Below are 15,904 nucleotides of genomic sequence, written 5' to 3'. Positions count from 1 at the left end.
CAGGCTCGCATCCAGACATATGCAATAACTTACACTCAGTTACAGCACTGCAGAGTGGGACTGGGTCCAGCTCTTCATCCCGCTCTTGTTCTGGCTCTGCCGAGCTAACAATAGATAACATTTGTTTGCCCATAAACCAGAATACACACGGGGAGCAGAAATACTATCTGGCTGGGTCTTTGAACCCACAGAAGGCTCAGTCTGCCCCGGTATCAGTCAGCAAGGCAAGCTTGCCCTCAGAAAGGATCCCCATCGTTTTGGCAGCTGGGAATCCACTTGACTTTTCTCTCACAAAAACGATGCTTAGAAAAGTGCTTCGTGCTGAAATCTTCCCTCAAATATCCATGACTTCTACTGCTTTTTAAAATAGAAGGGGGGAAAAAAAGAAGCAAGTAGACATGATTTTAATGTACTACATTAAAAAAAAAAAGCCAATGTGTTTTGCTGGTGACTGCAGTTTGCAGTTTGAAAGAGGGGTAATGTTTCCATTGGCATCAGAAGTACAGATAAAAAAGAGACAGAAACAGGGCTCAGCAAAATGTTGCCGTGTTGACTTCTGCGCTTGTAGAAAAACAGGGTGGAAAAAAAAACCCGCAGGAAAAGACATTTTAGTTGTCATGCAGCTGACATGGCATTGCAGGCAAAGAGGGTGCCGGGAGAAAAACAATGAGCACCAGTGGCTCGGCCCACCCCATTCACTGAAGGTGGCCCAGTGAAAGAATTATTGTTCAAGCCAAATCAGGTGGAAGATGGTTTCCCAGGAATGCAGCGCTGTAAGAAAACCCCGTGCTCTCCATATATGTGCCTGGGCTCTTCAGTGGTGCTATTCCTGCTCCCAGGGGCTGAGTGATTCCCCGTGCAGGAGCAGCAGCCCTGGGCTCCCGTGCAGCAGCCTGCAGCGCAGTTTTGGGGACTCCCCGTCCTTGCAGTGGGAGATGTCACCAGGCTGGAGGTGTGTGCGTGGGTAGCGAGCATCCCTTCCCCTGCAAACACCTCAGGGGTGTGCTGCTCTTGCACCACGAGATGTCTTTGGATGTCTTTGGTCACAGCCAGGAGAGCGAGAGGAGCTGAGGTGGCCTCTGGGCAGCAGCAGGGCTGCTGGATGGGGCAGGGATCCCACCTGGCGGGCACTGAAGCACCAGGAGACAAGTTCAAAAACATGAGAGAGAGGATGAAAACTGAAATACTCCTAGCTGGAAAAAATCCCCATCATCTAGTAATTGCCGTCAGCGCCTCCTAAGGGACCAGCCAGAAGACTGACTTTGCTGCCGAATGCGGATGCTTCCCATTAACTGATGTGTTTGAGCTGTGTGCACTTGCTTTTTTTTTTTTCCTTCTTTTTTTTTTTTCTTTTTTCTTTTTCTTATTTGAGGGCCAAACTGAAAGAAACCAAGGAAAAGCCATTTGGATCGAAGAAGAACGGATTACTTGGCAACTTGCTGGGGGAAAAAAAAAATCGCTTTGGATCAAAGAAGGCATTTTGAACATTTTTAAAACAAGCAAGGCTATTTGGAGACAAAGGTCTTCGTTTGCAGTGGGGCTCCAGCAAAGAGCTGTGTGGGCAGGAGGGGTCAGCATCATGTGCCCTGCCAACGTCCACCCTCCCAGGAAGCACAGCCCCTCTGCTCTCAGACCCACTGCTCACCCCCCTCCCATTTCCATGTTTTAACCTAATCTGGCTCATTTGGACTGAATCTGATGATTGCTTCCAATATCCCAAAGCAGTACTTTCTGGAAAATAATTGACGTGCTTTTTTTTTTTTTTTCTCTTCCCTAGTGTCAAACTAATATTTCAGGTAGTGAATTACCCCCTGAGCCCTCTTGCCAGGATCTCCGTGGTCTCACAACATTTCTAAATGTCTGGCTCTTTTGCGTCTCCTCCTTGCTGTGTGGAAGTCACATCTGAGCAGCAGAGATATTAAGATCCTGACCCAAAGTCATCCAAGCACATGGATAACCTTACGCCGGCCGGGATGTTACACGTGTGCTTAAGTATTTGCTGGATGAGAGCCCAAGTGCCTGACAGCCTGGTGGAAACCAACCGTGCACACAGCGATAGCGGGTGCAGATAAACAAAGAAACAAGATAGAAATATCCTTTTGCTCCCAAATGAATCTTTCTCCAGCAGGGAGAAAGGAACAGAAATCTGTAACAGGAATTCAGTCATCTGTATTTCAGTCCCACCTATATTGAAAAGGAACATTTCCTGCTTTAAAAAAAAATCTTCGCAACATTTATCACACTTGGCAAATTTGAAATGTTTTTGCTCTTTTCTCATTTTTCCTTTCCTGTGCTTCCACTCCCTCATTCTCCTCCACATTTTCTTACCCCTTTCCTTGAGCTGCTGCCATCCACTCCCGTGTAGCTTATCTTATCTAAGTAGCTGCCGGTGTTTAATTTGTAATAACTAACCACCAGCCTGCACTCTCACATGGAAACACTATATCACACTCTTGCTAAATATGCCAGCACATAAATGGCCTGATTTATTAAAAAGAAAAAAGAAGGAAAAAAAGAATTTCAGAGCACCTTTAATGGCATCTCACTGCCCGCACTCAGAAGTCCCGGTGCCACCTTACCCTTCCCTGGTGAAGGCACCACCGCCCCAGCACAATATCTCCCATTGCCTTGAGGCCCCGAGAGGCAGATAAGTTGTTGGCACTGGAGACCCCTTTTCCCACCTAAAGGATGATGAAGTATTGTAACCCAGTCCCAGCAGCCCTGTTGGTGCCTGTTTGAGCATCCCCGCACACCAGGCATGGGAAGAGCCCAGCCCTGGTGGCCATCCACCCAGGGCTGCACACACACGTCAGGCTGTTTGTGTTAGACCATCACCAGGTATCAGGGTCCTGGTAAATGTGAAAAACAGGCAGAGAGGATCCTGAGGAAGCAGCATTATCTGATCACAGGGGAAAAATCCATCTTGGTCGGCTTTGGACACAAGGAACAGCTGGTTATGCTTGGTTTCCCTGCCAGTGCTCATCAGGACACCTCTGTGCTCCTTCCCTCTAGTGCCTCCTGCAGCAGCTAATTGATGCTCCTGGCTGCTAGGTGGGAGTCCTCTAAATGGCCAGGCTTTGCCATGCCCTTGACTCCTTGTTAGTGGATAAGCAGGGTTCAGAGCACTTTGAAGATGTGAGCTCCGAAGAAAGCCCTGGAGTTTCACTCTCGGAAGGGGAACGGGCTGTTCCTGCACATGCTGCAGACACACAGCGCTTCTGGCAGGCCTTTCAGTAACTTCGTCCTCCACAGATAACAGAGGAAGGCTTCCTGGTGTCAGTAGCTGCTGAAGAGATAGTAATGAAAGCATTTTTGGCATATGTTTTCTGGCTTGCACCGGTTGTCTTTGCCTGTTCCTTGATAGCATGCTCTTTTCCCCTTTCTCCCTTTGATACCCAAAACATAAGTGATGATAAATTTGTGATAAACGCCCTCAAGACAGAAGGAGGAGCTGGAGAGGGCATCGTTATGGGGTGTGGAGGAACCCTGCTATTCAGCATTACCTCTGCCAAAGAAGATCAGGATGACCCAGCGGTGCCCAAGCACCAACCCCAGCAGCAGTGATGAGCTGCATCCCCTGGACAACCCACATTTTCTCCTTTTTCAGCACTCCTGCTGTCTCTGCAATCCCCAGATCCAGCACCTCTGGTGCATGGGTGCATCCCCCTGACCTTGCTGTGAGACAGGACAGACATGTGGATGCTGGTTGGTCCCATACCTGTGGTGCAAGCCTGAAATGCTCGTGCAAATGTAGATGTAGGGGTTGTCCTCGTACCACAGGCTCTGCAGACCTGGCACTGCCTGATGCTGTGGAGGGAGGTGGGTGCAGAGCAACAGCCATGACAACCAGCTGTGTGTCCTAGCTGTGCTCTGAACCGTGTGATGCTTTATGTGAACCTGAACATGGACAGGCTCGGGCAAGTCAACGGGAGTCCTTCTGTTGGCTTCAGTTTACTCTGGGGGAACACATGCAGGGTATTTTGCAGACAGATTATGAACTCACTCTGCCCCTGGCTTGAACTGACTGAAAGCCACCTGAGCACGGTATACATGGTAAAAAAACACAGGCACAGAGAAAACGAAGCTAAGAAGGTAAGCGCACTCAGACAATGCTTGGTTGCTGCAGAGCACATGTGAGATGGAGCCAGCGAGTGCCTGCCAAAAACATGTAGAAATACCCCAAGAATAAATGAAAGCAAGCTAGGAACAGCCAAATTCTGCAAAATCCAGTTACCTTTTTTTTTTTTTTTTTTTAATATCTGCTGCATTTATTTCTCTCATCTGCCTTTGGTAGGAACTAAAAACTATGTCGTACTCGAAGCTCCGGTGACAGGCCTCACCGCACGAAGCACCTTTCTGTCCTCGCTGGGCTGACACTGTCCAGCCACAGCAGATGTCCCCGGCCTCCCCTCAGCGAGTGACGACCAAGGCTGTTTTCCCACATTATCTCTGAGTGGGATAATGCAACTCACTCAGCTGTGCTAAATCCCAGCAACCAGACGCAGCAAAACAAAACAAACTGGAGCAAACTCGAAGCCGTCACCGTGAGGCAAAGGGAAGGGCCTCGGCAAGCCAGATTACCGGCCCCAGGCCTCCGCGGCCTCTGTGGCCCACGCTTGCCTTGGCAGCACGGGCAAGAGCAGCATTTTCCAGCTGGTGTACCCATTAAATCTTCTCATTTGTTTATTTATTTACGTAATTTTGTTTTTGGAAGGGCAGCTACAAGAAGATTCACACAGAAGACCGATTGTATTTTAATGCCGAATCTGGTGGATGGCTTAGGCCCCAAAGTGGTTCATGAGCAACTGGCAATTTTGAAACAGGTCGAGTAACATCTCAACCCAAAACAGTGTTAACTTTGGAAAGGAAATTCACCCCAGTGTCCAGCCTCGTGAGATAAATATGAGGAGAAAAAGAAGGGCAGTTATTACGCAGCGTCCAAATTAAAGACAGCCTTGCTATGGTCCCCAGACTAATGTAATCCTTAATGTAATCTCCACTTGCAGTAAAAATGGAGGACAATGAGCAGAAGGACAAAGACAGGGTAGCTTATTTGGCTAAGAATATGGAGATGAAAATTGCCAAACCTGAAATGGAATAAAATTTGAAGGGTTTTAATGTGCCTGAATCAGAGGGCCAGATGATCTCTAAGAATCACAGAGTAATGGAAGAGCTGGCAAAGGTTGGATGTGGTGCTTAGGGACATGGTTTAGTGGGAGATATTGTTGGTAGGGGGATTGTTGGACCAGGTGATCTTGGAGGTCTTTTCCAAACCTAACGATGCTATGATTCTATGAAATGAAATGGTAAGTCTGGCAGCATGTATTTCTAACAACTGTTTCTACTGCAGGGTGCTTCAGGCTGTCTGTAACAAAAGGACTGTAAGTAATACAAATAGGGGGGCACTTTATATGGTCTGCGTAGCATGCAAAGCATAAATCAAATTTTTAAGGGAAGAACAAGCACAGAGGAAAAGAATACAAGCCCATACCTTTACCAAACAGATGTGTCCAACTAAGCCACTAGCTATTTTTGATAGAAACATACTTTTTTGATGGTAGAAGTTCTTTCTTTCAAAAGAACTTTACTAGCTGAAGGGAAAGAGATTTACCTACATGCTGCTAAACCAGCCAATGTGTCACGATATGGGAAATCACTGGTTAAAACAGAGATGACACAAATTAGTGCAAGCTTGTGAGTGAGGAGGAACTGGCTGGTGAGCAACAACTTGCTGAGCCCAGACGGGGCTGGCAAGCAGACCCCAGCAGAGCTCCTCAAGGACCAAGCCTGAGGGTGTTTTTATTTAATGTGGCCCATTGTGCTGGTGAAACCTGGTGACGATGACATTGCTAACGTGTCACAGTGTCAGAGAGGAAGAGCTGAATGGACAAGCAAACTCCAGCTAGGGTGAGATGGAAATGCCTGGGGAACGGGAAGCCCACCTGGCTTCTCAGCACCGTTCCCTTCAGCTCCAATCAGAGTGGCTGAGCCAAAAATTATTTTCTAAAGAGCCATAAGGGTATGGAGCAGTGGTCCTTACTGAACCCAATTACATCCTGCCTGTCCCCCAAGTACTTCCCTGAGGACACAAAGGGAGGTGAAGATGCATCTCCCCATGCACCCTACTGCTGGGCTGATACACAAGACTCAAAACTTTCCTTTTCAAGATAAGTGAAGTATTTGGCAAACGGCATTGATTCCTTGAAGCTACAGTCCACTATGATGGGGAGAAACAGCTTGAGTATTTGACTTCTCTTAACTACCTGCAGTGTTTTCTCTCTTGAGTTGTTTTACTGAAAGGTACTTCTGTCCTGGAAAAAAAGCAGGAGAATTCATTCCTAAAAGGCGAAAGGAGCAAGTTTCACTAGGCTGGTAATTAGTCACCATTTTAAAATGTTGTCATGCAACGTTTCATAACTAGGCAATGCAAAAACAAAAACAGTATAAAAGGAGCCTGGATTCATCTCCTGGAAATTCTGTGTTGGAGAATAAGTTGGATGAGGGAGATTTTCACATTGCCAAGGGGCAAATTTTATTGGATTTCAAGGTCCTTGGTGAATTAGCAACAATAAACATAGAGCAGTAAAATTGAGGGTACACAATAAACTGCATCTACAGAGGACAGTCAGTGCCACCCTGACACTGACAGGCAAGGACCAGATGGAGGGAGCTGATCAAAAGAAGGGGGGAAAGCCAAAACAAAAGGAAAAAAGTCATTCTCTCACTTTATGTTCATTACCTTTGATTTTGAAAACAGCCAGCAAAGCAGACAAGCCATTAGAAATGCATTGCTAAAATGAAAATAATGCTAGTAGATGCAACGGTGAAAGCTCTTAGGATCAGCAGAAGCTCTGGTTCCCACTACTTGTTAAAATAAATCAATTTTGCTATGAAATGGGACAAAGAAACGGAAAAAAATATCCCTACATTGCCCAGACAAACTCACTGTTGTCTGATTATTGAAGTGTTATTTGGAGATGGTGATTAAGTATTGCTGATAAATTGGATCTGCCTATATGGTGTTGCTCTAGCCATCTGCTTAGGGTAGCAGGAGTCCCACATTACAATTTCCAAAACAGCAGTAATCTTCACTTTAAATAAGTTGTTCCGAGAACCAAGAGTGAAACCTGGTTTCCTCTAGAGCCTCATCATGTGGCCCTTGTGTTCCCCACTGCAGTGACTCCAGACCTGCTCTGCGTACACAACAACCCTTCACTGCAAGGCTCCCAGATTTCCCCCATACCTACAAACAGCTCCAAAATCCTCTCAGTTTTCTCTTCTATTCTCTTCTATTTCCAAAGTGCCCCCAAGGGGCCCCCAGCTCATCCTCAGGGCCTCTAGGCCAGTTATGCCCTATCTTCAACTTCATGTTGGCAGTTTTGGTCATGCTAGCTGGACCAGAAATGATGCTGGTAGCGACCCTGGACTTCATTGCATACTCCACGGCCAATCCAGCAGTGTGTCCTAACTGATTAAACTGAGTGAAGAAGTCCTGACCTCTCCCTGTGCATCCTTGGGTGAGAGATCATTAATTTTGGTTTCTTCAACAAGCAACCAGTTATCACAAAGCATGGGAGAACTTGGTCTTCTTGAAATTTCCACCCTTCTGCCAGTCAGACTGGATTTGTGCAGTGGTTTCAAAAGCAACTTGGGGGGCATTTCGAGAGGAAAGATAAATCACAAAATGATTAATGTTGGCAGGGACCTCTGGTGGCCATCTGGTCTATCCCCCCTGCTCAAGCATGGCCACCTAGAGCAGGCTGCCCAGAACCGTGCCTAGATGGCTTTTGAAGATGTCCAGGGATGAAGCTGAAGACATGCTCAGAAAAACAGCATGCTCAAAGAAATCCTGATTTGACTGGCAAATAGAGAAAGAGGAGCTGTCTTCCATTCCTGTTAATATACAGCATAACAGATCCTGGATGCGCTCCCCAGCCTGGTGTTCTGCCAGTGCACAAGGTAACTGAGCCAGCTGTGCTCCTGATCCTGCCACCTCACTCTACAAGTCCTGCTGGAACTCACAAAACCCCAAAGTAGTGTGAAATTAGCCACAAGGTGTCAAAAATACCGAAACTGGAAAGTAGGCAAGAAAAAAACGAATCTTCAAGTGAGCTACTGCATTTTCAACAACACCAGGGTAATACAATGAAGGCAGAGACTTTAGAAGAGGTCTCGGTATCCTGAAGTATTTTGCATGTTGAAGAAGCTATTGGCCTGGTTTGCTCCCTTCTACGTAGTGACCATTAATAACAGGCCATTAATAACAGGCCATTAATAACAGTGCTGGAGCTGGGACAGGCTCTGCTGGGGTGCGCAGCCCACTGCACGTCCCTGGGCTGTTCTCCAGCACAAAATGTACTCCCAGGCAGTAGCTCAAGCCTGTCTTGGGCATGGAGGAGTGTTTCCTCAATGTTTGTGTTTCCTGGAGCACTCTTCAAAGGGAAGCCCCAGGGTTTCAGGTGGTTTTGTTGCCACCAAGAAGAGATTGAGCCACTCAGCATCTTGCATGAACTGGTAGTACACTCTCCTCTGAAAGAAACAAGAGGCAATGTAAATGGGAAGGCCGGTTGTCATTTTTAATGCTCTCCAGGCAGATGGTCTGCCTCAGTTTTGCGGCTATTTTCACCTACAGCTCAACTTTCTTTTCTTAGGGGTTTTTGCTGCTTAAAGGTCTCTCAGGCAATGTCTATGGAGAGGTTGTGTTAGGTGCCAGATGCTGCTCCATGCTCTTCATTTTGAAGTTAAGGCTTAACAGTTCTCACTATTTTCTCTCCAAATAATGGGCAGCCCAGTGAAATTGGGTCAGAACAAAGGTAACAGACCTGCAGACCTGCTGAGATCTTGGATGTGGTCCCCAGCCTGGTGCTCTGCTGTCTCAGTATGAAGCAGGGTGGTTATTTTCAGCAGTGGTACTGCCAGAGACCCTGTTGCAGAAATGTAAAATAATGTGAGGCAGCTCCCATCCCCTGCAAGCTCCTTGAACACACAAAGTTATCTCCTTCCTTGTTAGCTTTTCCTGCCCAGTGAAGCAAATCCAGATGTAATCAATAACAGGATGAAAGACTGTGGGACAGGAACATGGCAACTCTTGTATCTGAAGGGATTAATGCTGGTACCCAAAGCAACAAGTAACCCCGAGAGATCTCAAGAATCCCGAGGAAAACATTGCTCCATCTAAATACTCTTTACATTTGCAGTGGTTCAGGCCATAGAGTTATGACTGCAAGTCAGATTCTGATTTGAGTAAGTGAATTATATCATAGGTTACTGGTAACATCTCAGGGATATTTATGAGAGGTTTCTTTATATAGACAGTGTTTATGAACATCCTTGAAACATTTGGAAGCAATTTGGTTTTTTTCCACACACACACTCACTACTTAGCTCACCATAGCTAGAGACAGATTTTGGACAAAGAAGGGTGGAAACATATCCAGATTCATATTTTTAAAGGTGATTTAACCCAACTCCGCTGCACTGACATACTTAACTGATTTAAGAGGCTGTGTCTTGTCTCCAGTGTGTATGCAAGGCACACAGTGCTCGGACAAACGCAGGTGCTCTTGCCAGCTGGACATTGCTATAGCCAGCGCAGTACGTCCTATAGCAGGGGTAACCCCTGCAGCCCGAGGGCAGGTGGGATGAGAGTGCATTACACAGCCCCCAGGATCATCGTAAATAACATGGTGAGGAGAAACAACTGGCCTTAAGGGTCACCCTGCCGAGGTCTCTGACCATCTGGTCCCTTTTCCCGAGGACCAGGCTAGGTGTGGTTTTGGAGAGCTGGCTCAAGACCTGCGTCCAGTTTTCATCTGCCCCAGCCCATGTTGGCCAGTTAATTCAGGTTCTGACCCCGCAACCTGAAAGCCCCGAGGACACAGTTTGGCATGTTTCAGCCCTTCAGCAGGCACTTGCTGCTGCACCCACCCCCCTGTCTGTGCTGTCGGCAGCAGCTCGGGAGAGCTGTCCCAGCCGGAGGTGGCTGCTGGAGGACGTCACCGCGGAGTGTGCGGAGGTGGGCGGCACAAGCCTTTACAAAGGTTTTCCAGCCACTGCTGGCTGCTCTGCGAGACTGCACGGCCGTACATCTGCTTATTTTATATCGTTTTGCTGTCAGGGAACAGCTCCCATCTGGAGCAGTAGTGAAAAGCCCTCCTGATTAGAATTTAGGAAACCGAGTTGCAATGAGGAACGCGGTGCCAGGGCCCAAGTGAGATGAGGCAGGGTTCCTGCTGAGCCAAGTCCCTCTTATGCAAGGAGACAGGGATGCAAACAGGTCCATACCTCAGGATAAGGCGAGTAAGAGCAGCTTAAAAAATCTTGCAAGGGTCAGTGCTATTGCACTGTAATGCCTAATCCAGCAGCCCCTGAAGCCAGAGTCAGCCTTTCCACTGACATGAAAAGTTGTTGGATAAGGGCCTGAGTGACTAACAAGTACAATGCTTGAAATACAGGCGTGGGGCATATTTGCAAGAATATTAAAGAAAAAAAACCACCAACAAACAAACAAACAAACCACGTATTCAATCTTTCTTCAGTAATTAACTAAGATCTGTCTGTATTCAATCTTTCTTCAGTAATTAACTAAGATCTGTCTATTGTCACTAAGTGTTTTGCAAACACTCCAAGTCTGAAAACAGAGAACAAAAGCTGCCCTATTTCTGAGCCAAAAAAGTGCATCTGAACACAGGTGGGGCTTGCAGAGAAAGGGGAGCAAGTGTTTCTGCAAAGTAAATTCATATTAAAAAATTAAAGAAGTGATGTGAACACAGCAGAAGTTGAACAAAGTGAGAAAACTTTGTAATGAGAAATCTTATTAAAATCCTCATTTTTGCATCCCTTTACCTTGGAACCAGCATAACTCAGTCTTTTTCCAATCTCCAAGTCTTAGAGCTCTCCAGTAATGGTCTGAAACAGGCTTTAACTATATTACCTTGAAATATTTTTAAAGATACGTTTAATGACAGACCCTAAAGCCCTAAAGGGGACATCCCCGTATCACTGAGCTGAGGTGCTAGGTGTCCAGGGGAGCAGGGGACAGGTTGTCCTCCCCAGGGGCACCTGTGTGGAGCGGCACGAGGGTGGCAGGGATAGCAAGGGCAAAGACAAGGGCTCCTGCAGGGGCTATGGGGACGCTGGTTTGTCCACCTGGCAAGGGGGCACCCGCTTGAGCAGGGCACCATGGCACCAAGCGAAGCACCCACAGGCTGCCATTCATTAGTTCGTTTTTGCACCTGACTTCATCCCTCTCTAGGAAACTGCCATTTTTATAATCAGTGCATTTTCATTAAAAAAAAAATAAATAAATAGAAGAAGGAAAAACTGAGAATATGTCCACATTTTTATCAGGTCTTCATGACTGAGCAGGCATCACATCTTTTGTATTCAAGAGCCCTCACTGCTTTTCTCTGTGCAGTCTGAAAATCAGCTGGGGACCACTTTAAGGCTCTCTGACTTGCACTGTGAGCACTCCTGAAACATCAGGCTATCAGCAGGATCTTCACTGGGCAGCAGAGACCTATGAACCCTTCACAAAAAAATGAGAGGACTATAATGCTGTGTGAACCTGCGTGAGCACATCAAGAATAAATGCTCCATCTCTCATTTCTGAACTCCCATATAGTTTTCAAATCCTGACCTTGCCACTCTTGAATTTCCTGGCTGTTGGCTTCCCTGTACTCATTTCATTTATCTAAGCAGACAGGGATGGGAGGCAGATGAATGTAAATGTACTCCTGCTTTTATTTTCATGAGCTCTGTGGCAAGATTAAACAAAGAATTTTAATGCGCCGGTCAACAGTCAGGCAGACTCTCACAAATATCAAATTATAAGGATTTCCATGACCTAAGAGTATTTAAAGATTAAGTGGGCATAAAATATACAGATTATATAAAATAAAAATGAACTATACAAATTATATTTAACATATTATATATATATAATTTAGATTAATATACAATTATATATTACCCCCACTTCCCCTGTCCACTTAGCTGGAGGTGCTCTGAGGGCTACTGGGTTGAGGTCTTCCACATAGAAGAGCCCATGCCATTGTCTTAGTGGTGTCAGACCGGGACAGGCCAAGAAGGGTTTTCAGGACCTCATCTGTGGTTGTGGGTGCCCTCTGCTCAGCTAGGGACTACTTGAGGTGCCTAATTATTTCTGTGGTTTTGGACTTTGGCTTTTGTAAATGGACTTCTCAGCCTTAGAGAGTGTAAGGATACGAAATGCCAGTGAGGTAAGGACTGAGGTTGCTTGCTGCATGGTTCAAGGCTGTTTGGATTCCCCAGGCAGAATCCACTAAACGCCAGTTTGTCACTCCTGTGTGTCACTACAACCCACAAACCCACACCTGTGGACAGGAGGTGACTCTCAGGAGGCAGCCCATGTCCTCTGCCACCATCGGTGTGCAGGGCTGTAGGCTCTGCGCAGACCCGGGGTCTGGGACACGGCCCTGTCTGGCCAAAGGAGGTTGTCAGAAGAAAGTTCTCCCTCTCTGTTTTTTAGTAACAGCCTGTGTTATAAAGGAAGAAGACAAATAATGTGTACTTTGCTGGCTTGAGTGGCATTAAATACGTACACGCACTGCCTTTGTAGGACAGATGCGCATTCAGTCAAATGACTTTTTGACTGCGTTACCCATGCAACACACGTACCTGTGTGACTGCGTAAGAACACAGAACAAGAAACGACTGGTTTTTACATTATCACACCTCAGGATCCACCTGTGCAATCTGTACAGGTGTCTGTTGGGATTTCCTCTGGAGGATTTATTGTGTATTCCTCTGCTGTGAGGCAAACCTCGCAAGGCCCTTCCTGAGCTTCCTCCAAGGCTCTGTTCTGGAGAGGCCTACAATGCCCTCAAGTGACCGGCTGCATTTCCCGTCTTTAAAGCCCTGGTGAAACTGACAGAGACCGCTGTCAAAGGGCAAAGGATGGTGGCACTGTGTCAGAGAGGGACCACACGTAGGGCAAGAGGCCACGAAAACATGAATTTCTCCTCAGACATGCCTGGCAGCCGCCAGCTGAATGGTGGTGCCGCCAACAACGGGCAGAAGTTGCTCAGAAGAGGAAGTCAGCTCACCTGCCAGCAGAACTTGAATGAATATTATTTCCCCTTTCCTAGAAACGTCACCCGTGGTTTTTGGTGGGACAGATGATGTAAATGAGAGAGCGGCTGACGCCTGGTACATCCTCATTCTGCTTTTTTAGCTGGCAGGGAGGGCGCAACCCAGTGTGCAATGCCTCTGAAGAAATAGCTAAGCTTTTCTGCCTGACCCTGCAGGCTGGGCACGGAAATACCATTTACCTGCTTGTCCAACACCTCAGCATGGAGATGAGGAAGAATTGCAGTGGGATCTGTGCTCGTGCAGCTCCAACGTGAGGGGATGCTCCGGCTGACCTGTGGCCACCATGAGAGGGTGACCGTGGGCCAGGAGAGGAAGAAGGGGCTTCTGCAGTGCTGTGACCGAGGTGCCTTAAATGTGAGGGACATAACATCCGTCCTCTGACATGCAGGGTGGTGGGGACTGCACTTTGAGAGCCTTTGGACACTCTTTGGCTGGAAACATTTTGCAGCGTGACCGTGCTTTGTCCCAGCTGCCCGAGGGAGGGACGGGGGCTGGCTGGTGGGGACCTGGGAGCGAAGGGACCCCCCACTTGTCCCAGCTGGGATGTGTGTGTTGTGTGTGCGGGGAGGAATGTGAGGTCCCGGCAAAGCAAACATCTCCATATGTGGGTGTCGCATAAAAACAGACGTGTAAACAGAGCCCTTTCCAAAATAAACACCTGCAAAATAAACATAGAACGGCAACGTATTAAACAAAAATAATCACTGAGATACAGGGGAATGTCGCAGCAGCCAGCCACCAGCCCACAGCTGCCACAAAAGCAGAAATGCTCATCTTCCCTCATCCCGTGTGTCCTGCCAACAAATCTGCCTCCCACAGACGCTGGGGAAGACACACATGGAGCGAAAGGGTGAGATGTCCCCGTGGCAGAGGGTCCATTGTGAAGGCCCAGAGAGAGGGACCCACTGCAGGGGGGAACAGGATCTCATGTCAGAAAGGTCCATCTCCACTCCTGCAGCAGTTAACAAAACCTGGGACACTTCACCCCAGAAACACGCAGGTGTCCCCCTGCCCTGCTGGGGCTGCTGTGGGGATGGGGATGAGGATAGGGATGGGGATGGGGATGGGGATGGGGTTGGGGATGGGGATGGGGATGGAGATGATGGGGATGGGGATGGGGATGGGGATGGGGATGGGGATGGAGATGATGGGGATGGGGATGGCGATGGGGTTGGGGATGGGGATGGGGATGGGGATGGGGATGGGGATGGAGATGATGGGGATGGGGATGGGGATGGAGATGATGGGGATGGGGATGGGGATGGAGATGATGGGGATGGGGATGGGGATGGGGATGGGGATGGGGATGGGGATGGGGATGGGGATGGGGATGGGGATGGGGATGGGGATGGGGATGGGGATGGGGATGGGGATGCTCCTCCTCTCCAGGAAGCTCTGAGTGTGAGCACAGACCAAAGCAGGGGCAGCGATGGGCCCCAGGCAGCAGCCCATCTCTGCCGAGGCTGACACACACTAGGCATTATTATTTTTTTCTCCTCCAGCACAATGCTGACCTTATTCTGCAGACATCGCCACAGCAATGATCCAAACCAGATCCCTTCCTTCCTCTCTTTCAAGACTTTTTCCATCGTGTGTTTTCTGCCATGCTGGGGATGGAAAGAGTCTGCCCTCTCTGAGGACACACAGCTGCGTGCAGCCTGCTCCATCCATCCTTTACAATGCCTAATCCCAATACCCATCCAGAGACCTGGCTCAGCCTCCTTATCCTCCTCCATCCCTCCCCCCTCCTTCAGAGACTGTGCCTCCATTCTTGCATCATCATCACCTCACAGCTCAAACAGCAGTCCATGTATGGATGCTCCAGACCCATCCATGTGCCAGCTTCAGGATCCTCACAGCTTCCACGAAGACTGGAGCAGCAGTAATGAAGTCTGCAAGTTTAACTGACCAAGCCGCCATTAGCACTGGTTATTTTCCCACCGTTTCACTCCACAGTGGCATCTCTTTCAGGGACATAATTTCCTGCCTGAATCGTCTCCAAGGGCCCTGGAAATGAGTTTGCCACCAGCCTGCCCCTGCGGCACGTGCTGCAGGTAGCTCCCGTCACCATCTCCAGGCTGTGGCAGTGGGTGTCTTGCTGTGCCCTCCTGCAGCCCCCCTGAGGGTCTGGGGGTGCCTGGTGGGACACGGTGCCTGTGGTCTGAGCAACACCTTGCACAAAAAAGCCATTTACAAGAGGTGCTTGTTTACATGGCCACTATGTCCCGTGAGTGACAGGCGATTTCACTGCTGCTTCTCATGCCTTGAGGCTCCCTAATGGAAGAGTAGGAGCTTTGTGGTGAAGCGTGCTGGAGCTTACAGTAAGCTGAGCACCAAAACCAACTGAGTTTTCTGCTTCCCACAAAATCAGCTGAGAACAAAGCACCAAAACTCCTCTTTATTTTTTTTTTTTTTTTTTTTGTGAGGTAAACCACAGGCTGCAGCAGACAGCTGATAAAGAGGCTGTTCTGTATTATGGTTTATATTGTAAATCTCACATCTTGGGCAAAGTCTGTGCAAATGCTTGTGAGATTAGCCACAGATACCAGGACTAGGGACTCTGTCTGCAGTGGCCTTCAGAAAGCCGAGCTCTCCCTATCCTGTACCTGCTGTATATCTAGTGGACTGACTGCTTTAAAAAGAAGCTTTGCAGGAGATACTATTATAAAAGGAAGAATTTACTTTATCATCAGAGAAATACATACTATATCTCAGTATTTCCTAACCACTAAAGTATTTCTGGTTTATGGTTAGGCACTCGCACAGTAAATCA

The sequence above is a fragment of the Anser anser genome, assembly GCF_964211835.1.
Source record: "Anser anser genome assembly, chromosome: 2".
Taxonomy (NCBI): domain Eukaryota; kingdom Metazoa; phylum Chordata; class Aves; order Anseriformes; family Anatidae; genus Anser; species Anser anser.
This window is presented reverse-complemented; position numbering follows the sequence as displayed.